General features: G+C 34.1%; 1 protein-coding gene across 2 annotated transcripts in view; it reads right to left on the minus strand.

Annotated features, from left to right (window-relative positions):
- LOC120770875 (ras-specific guanine nucleotide-releasing factor RalGPS1) overlaps positions 1-5,977 on the minus strand; it is a 45,254-nt gene extending 39,277 nt beyond the window's left edge. For both annotated transcript variants that reach the window (XM_040098508.1, XM_040098510.1), the window contains exon 1: positions 5,194-5,977. The gene's annotated coding sequence lies outside the window, so the exon portion shown is untranslated. The remainder of the gene's footprint in view (positions 1-5,193) is intronic.
- Positions 5,978-6,736: the final 759 nt, after the last annotated feature.

The following is a 6,736-nucleotide window of genomic DNA, read 5'->3' on the forward strand; positions in this document are numbered from 1 at the left end:
CGATAGCCGCAGAACTACTGAATAATAATCCATTCGATTTTTTTATTTCAGACAACATGAACAGCCGTATCACCATGACTAGTGAACTACTTTTTTTTTGCCGGGGACTACTTTGATTTAAAAAAAAAAATGATTGAATTTTGTTGTCGCATAAAAAAAAATTTCCTAAAAAGTAGTAAAATGTATGCGTTCACATGAGAGTACCCCCTTATATATTCTAAAAGGATAATAATCAGTCTGAATACCGGTGTGTACATCGCTGTACTTATAATAGAATCTTCATAAGTTAGTTCTCTCACTTCTAACTAACTATTATGAAAGTTATTATAAGATCAGCAATTCTGATTTACAAGGAAAAGTGTGTCATAAGGGCCTACCTAAGAAGCACCGAGATGGCACCGTAAATATCAACAGAATACCAATCATGATCGAAAGATCAATATCAATATCAGGGACTATCTGCAGCATAGTGAAAATTTAACTCAAAGTTCTAAGGATTAGTCTTAATTTCAAACCATAATTTTAGTTTCGGTTCTTAACAGCAATTAAATTATTTTCGGTTCACACATTCGTCTACTCCGACAGACGGATCTACGAATCCGAAATAACTTACATGTATCTTCATAAACATTTGCCTATCGAAACACCCAGTACTAGGTGAAGCACTTGTGCCTCACAGTAACTTTTCGTTCTTTTGTTTTGATTTCCACTCTCTGCCGTGACTCTGCCATCAGTCAGCGAGCACATTAAGTAGCGCGTACTTACGCATAGTACTCACACACACACGCACACAAAGCAGCGCATGCAGCTGCACTGGGCCAACTAGTCATTTGTTGACCGAGCACAAAACAGCTACAAATTGACGCGAAAGTGTATTTTTTTGCAAACACAACAAAAACTGATTGCAGTTGAAGAGGCTGAAAGGGAAATGTGAAATGTTGGGGGCAAAGGAAGTGCTGAAGTACACACTCGCTTATAAAAAGTATGTCGATGAAATTGAGTGAAAAGCGTTAATTGTGCGACGGCATGTGCGCACACGTCAAAGTGTCGACCACTAAAAAGCATCTAGGTTCTACACAAATGAGTGGCTGGCGGCCGGCAAAATATCGAGCGTTTACTAACTGGAACATTTAGTGCGGTGCGGTGCGAAGTGGAACTGGGTATGTGTGTGAAGGGCAGCACGGCAGTAAAGGCACATTGTGGCAGTTGCAAAGTGTTGCATAGTGCAAATGCGTGGAAAAAGGTCTCACATCAAAACAAATATATGTATGTATGTATGTACATATGATTGTGAGTAATGCATTGAAGTGACAGAAGCTTCCAGCGGCATGATTTTGACCCACATTGTAGTGGTAACGTCGAAGCGCCGTCATTAAGTGGGTCACAAAACGAATATTCTCTGAGTAGCAAAACAAAGCAAATAAAAGAAATAAAATGCAAAATGAAAATGTCAAAACAACAAAACAATAATTTAGAAACACTTTCGCGAACATGTCACTTCTCTTTTGCTTTTTGTAGTTGTTTTTTTTCAGTAGGTTTCTTCTTTTGCTGTATTAGAGTAATTGTAGGTACATACATATTTAGTTCTAAATGCAATATTACTACATATTTTTGCAAATGGATGGTATTTGGTAGGAGGCAGAGGAATTTTATCTCAACTGCAAAATGACTTCCTATTAAAAAACATTTTTAGACAAGGATTGCTTCACTCAGTATTATTTGAAACGCATCAAATATGGACACTGAGTGCTGAGAGACCTAATACTGTAAAAATCCATAATGCGCAATTTTTGCTTCGTCGATAACGTTTCGGTAATTTTAATGTCATAGATGGACAACGCTCTAAAAAGTTTCCGAATTATCGATGGAAATCGTTGATTTCGACCGTCGTATAAGCACTGTTTGGATTGCGCACAAAATACGCTATAGTACGACTTAAATAAGGCTGGACATAAAAAGAAGCTCGATGTATGGGTGCCACACTAGTTAACACAAAAAAAACCTTTTGGGTTTCGTTTGCGAATTGTTGCTGAATTGCAGTAAAATCAATCCATTTTTGAAGCGGAGCATTACTGGTGATTAAAATTGTGTCATTCACGACAACTTTAACCGAAAGCGGACGTATTCTTAATCTGGAGAACATTCTCTATCCGCTCATACCCATATTATGCCCGAATGCGAGGTTGCTATACAAAAACAGCTTCACTTACTAGAACGTATTCCATAAAACGATGTACGGAATTTTTCTGCTGATACAACGAAAACACGGTCTACTTATCTTGGTAAAGCTTATTACTACCCATTTTGGGAAAACGATTATGAAAACGGTTTAACCATTTTTCTGAATTTCTATACACACGAGGCCTATTATTACATGAAACAGGCAGTACCTTTTATCCTTGAAAATTACTTAAGGTGTTTGGAGTAACATACAAAAATAAAACAGCTGCTGCGAAATATATGTAAAAATGAGAGCAAATATGAGAATGGATAAAAATAAAAATCAGCACAATAAAACAGTTGAAAGTAGCCCTACCACACAAAAACACCAGCTTCAGCCATGATATGGTTAAGTCTACGAACACATCAATGTCAATAAAACAGTAAACACAAGCAAAAAAGTAGCGGAAGTGACAGCGGAGATTGCAGCAGCTGTCAAGTGTGTATAAAAAAATATTTAAATATCGTCCGGCCTATAAGCGTTTCAGATAGCTAACGTTAACAAAAACTGTGCAAAGCAAAGCAAATCAAAAATAAAAACAGTTTAATGCAGCAGAAATGACAGATGCACCTGCGATATGAAGAACAGCTGTGAAACTCACCAAATTGAAGCTCTTTTTCTCCATGCGATAATTCATTATGCTCAAGGCTAAGTTAATCGCAAAAAACATTGCAAATTGCTACAGTTTATATTAATATTATAACTTATACTATAAATCATTAATAAAAATGCAAAAACAAAATTTACTGGAAAATAATCGAAAAATATGTTTCCCTATAATTAAAATGTCATTGACTTGATTGTTGATAGGGTTATTGAAATAAATGAGAGTATCAGCATATTGGAAACAAAAAGTGCAAATACAGCACACCTTGAGAAAAAATAGCTGGCAAGCAAGTCATTGGGCGCACTATCAGTACCCTAGACGTTACTTCGCATAATTTGCATCTGGCTACAGCCAAAATAAAAAATCTAAAGCAAACTCTGGTTTTTTAAGTGATTGCAAATATTTTTTAAAGGTATTCTATGAAAATGGAATTGTTAAGTAACGATGTAAAAAATGCCATTGCACTTGGTCATTCAAAAGTTCAGTGCAGATATTGATAAGAAAATCATCCATCTGCATATACGCGAACTAGACACTTAGTTTTTAAGTTATCTATCCGAAATTTTGCACACTTCCTTTTCTTACTAAGAAGCTGTCCATTTGTTGGAACCGATATCGGACCACTATAGCACATATGTACATATGTAGCTACCGTACAAACTGTCTGATCAAGATAAAGTTCTTGATGGAAACTTTTTTGTGAAGGTTGTTACAGCTCGGTGCAACGGAAATTAAAGTTTTTTCTTATTTTGTATAGTAATAGTACGAATTTTTTCAAGCAAATGCATTTTCAACGGTGGTTTTACAAAAAAAAAAAATAATAAGTAAAAAGTTCTTCTAAAATCGTCGCTATTTATTGTTGAAAATCTGGCCATTGAGAACTTTGACAGTAAGCAAACATCAGTAATGAATATTTAAAGGAGCGGGCGCTAAGGCTTTTCCAAATGCTTTTCACTCCAACAAACCCCTAAAAATTCGTGATCATTTCCTGAATACACACACATAAATATGTATACATACACTTCTCATTGAAGTATGTATTTAGTTTAAAATATTTTTAGTAATTTTACGATTTGCACACAGTGCAGTTGTTAGGCGATTAGTCGGTATTCCATCCAAAATAAATACTCGACATTGTCGCTGTTTATAACAGAATAAAGCTAAAAATGTTGATATCGAACTAAAATTAATGATTATTTATTTTCTTAAAACCTTTGTAATGGAATGCAAATGTAAATTTTATTTCTGTTGATAAACAAAATTAAAGCAGATGTATTATTAGTGATAGGTGGGTGGTGTGGGCTATTTAGCAAATATTTTCCATTTGCTTGAGAGTGTGTACATACTACATTCGTCCAATATGCACGTATGTAGATAGGAAGTAATTATTTACGTTTCTATTAATTGCAAAAAAATCTGCACAAATGTATATGTAAATTTTTGGGGACTACAAGAAACGCCTACAAATATTCGCCCTCCCCCACAAGAATTTTTTTTTCAAAAATAACTAACTAAAGCTCGATTATATGAATATACTATTTTAGTGCATTATTCACCCGTAGGAAACATAGCCATGAAACATAGTTTTTTTGCCACCGTCACTTGTATAGGAATATCTTTGCTATATAAAAAATGTATTTGGTATCTTTCATCATCTCTGTACGTATGTACTTTATTTACGTAAACCGATATTATGAATGCAAAAATACAAACATACAACACATCTTATACCGGCGCTGAGATTAAATTTACGTATGTACATACATACATATACATACGTCACAGCAAACATAGCAACAAACCATATTCCACAGCAAAAAGCACATACTTTTTCGCATTCTTTAAATAAAAGCCACGAGCCGTACTATAACTCGACAACAGCAGCAACAAAATGCGAAATTCTTTACGTAGATATGAATGAAGTATTTTTAGATATGTAGGTATATATCAGCCGATTGTGAGCACTTTAAAACATGTTAATTTCAGTAACTTAGATAAGATTCTTATGTGTAATCATAATTACTTTGGAACAATATCTATCTAGTAGTCGCAAGAACATTTTGAACTATATGAACCTGGAAGCAAGCATGGCAATGCATGGAACTTAATTAAATTATATAAATATTAACTTTTTCAAATAACCCAACTCAAACAATTGTAAAAGAAAAAATATGCACAGCCAGCGAATATTCTTCTTATTTTCAATGACAGAATCGGCTCATGGGAAAGTCTCTGCTAACAATACACTTTTGCCCAACTTGAGGACAGCTAGAAAAAAGTATATATATAAATAACAAGGCGTAGCCAAGGCGAAATACTAATTTGCATGCAATTTGTAAAACACTTCCCTGTTCATGGTACATACCTCTTCCTGGCGAGCTTCCACTGTTGTATGATGAATATCTGCTTGATTTCGCGGCTGCCGTCTGACAAATTCACAGCCAACCAACTGTGCGTTCACACCCCTTTTTATTATAATTTAATTTTAATTATTATTATATATTTTGTATGTATAGTGGCATTTCAAAGCGACATCGCCAACAGTGCCAACGCTGTCATAAGTGAGTACCACACAGTCCCCATATGCAATTTGTCATTAATTTTATTGTTTTTGCTATTTTCTTGCTTAGCTAGAACGTTTGACTTTCTATTTGCCACAGAAAATATTCAGAATATCTATCACAAGATTTCTTTCAACAATTATGCACCGTTTCTTGCTTGCCTCACAATCTCAACACATTTCCAAATTTGTATGTACATATACACACGCGATATATGCACAATTTTTCAAATTTTCACTTTTACGAGAATTGAAAACACATCAAATTTGATTATTATCTTTTTTTGTATTAAGAATTTTCGTTAATAAATTGTGTATCTTGATTTTACAATTTATTTATTTTGTTTGTATATATTTATAAAACACTTCACTCACTTCAATTTTTACAAATGTATAAAAATGTTTGGAAATCGACTGAAGTGAAAAATCAAAGCGTGAAAAACGATGCACAAAGGTAAAACAACTACAACGGCGTCAACGGGAAAACTCGAACATCCGCTTATTTCTTAACTAATTGGCTTTACAATGTCTGATTTTTCCCACTTGCACCACACAATTGAAAATGCTGCAAGCGAAAATCGTATGGAAAACCAACGGCTGCAAACCAAAGGCGGTGAAGCAGCGGCAAAAATATAAAATAATAATAGAGGGAAACAGCAATGACAGAAAAAGCGAACGAGCATAGAAAGGCAAGAACAATAAGCAGCATTGCCAGCTGCAAGGTATATGATATGGAAACTCAACATTATCTACATTTTGAAGCAACGTTGTCGTTTGAAATTTTTCAAAGAAACTGTTCCCAATTAAACTGTTAAATGTGTTTTATGAATTTTAATTGGTAAATTTTAGAATAGCATCACCGGATTTCGGGGTTAAAATGGGTATTTACGGATAGAGGAAGTCCTCTAGATTAAGAAAATATATATGTATAGTTGCCGCTGATTTATGGTTTTTGAAATTTTGCATTTAAAGTTCAAAAATTCAACTATTTAAAATGCGTGTTTTTCCCATTTATAATGAATTTTAGTGTTATATTTTTTAACTTTTATATCCACTAACGCTTCACTAAATCGTTTCTAACCATTTATTTTATATTAAATAATGCAAAAATAACTTTTATTCAACATTTAACTTCTGTTCATTTATTTTTGTTCGTACAATAACAAAAAGGTTGCATTCTAACTAATAATCAGTTCGTTCATATTTTACAGAAGAACCAAAAGAAATAAAGTAAACAAATAAAAAACAAACAAATAGTTTTCCGCATAGAATTCCTTTGTGCGTTGGCGGCCTTTGGCCCTCGGTCGGACCAGCACCTGGGCGTGCTCAGTTCTTTTGCGTTGAACTC

Source organism: Bactrocera tryoni, chromosome 3 (genome assembly GCF_016617805.1).
Source record: "Bactrocera tryoni isolate S06 chromosome 3, CSIRO_BtryS06_freeze2, whole genome shotgun sequence".
In the NCBI taxonomy this organism is placed as follows: domain Eukaryota; kingdom Metazoa; phylum Arthropoda; class Insecta; order Diptera; family Tephritidae; genus Bactrocera; species Bactrocera tryoni.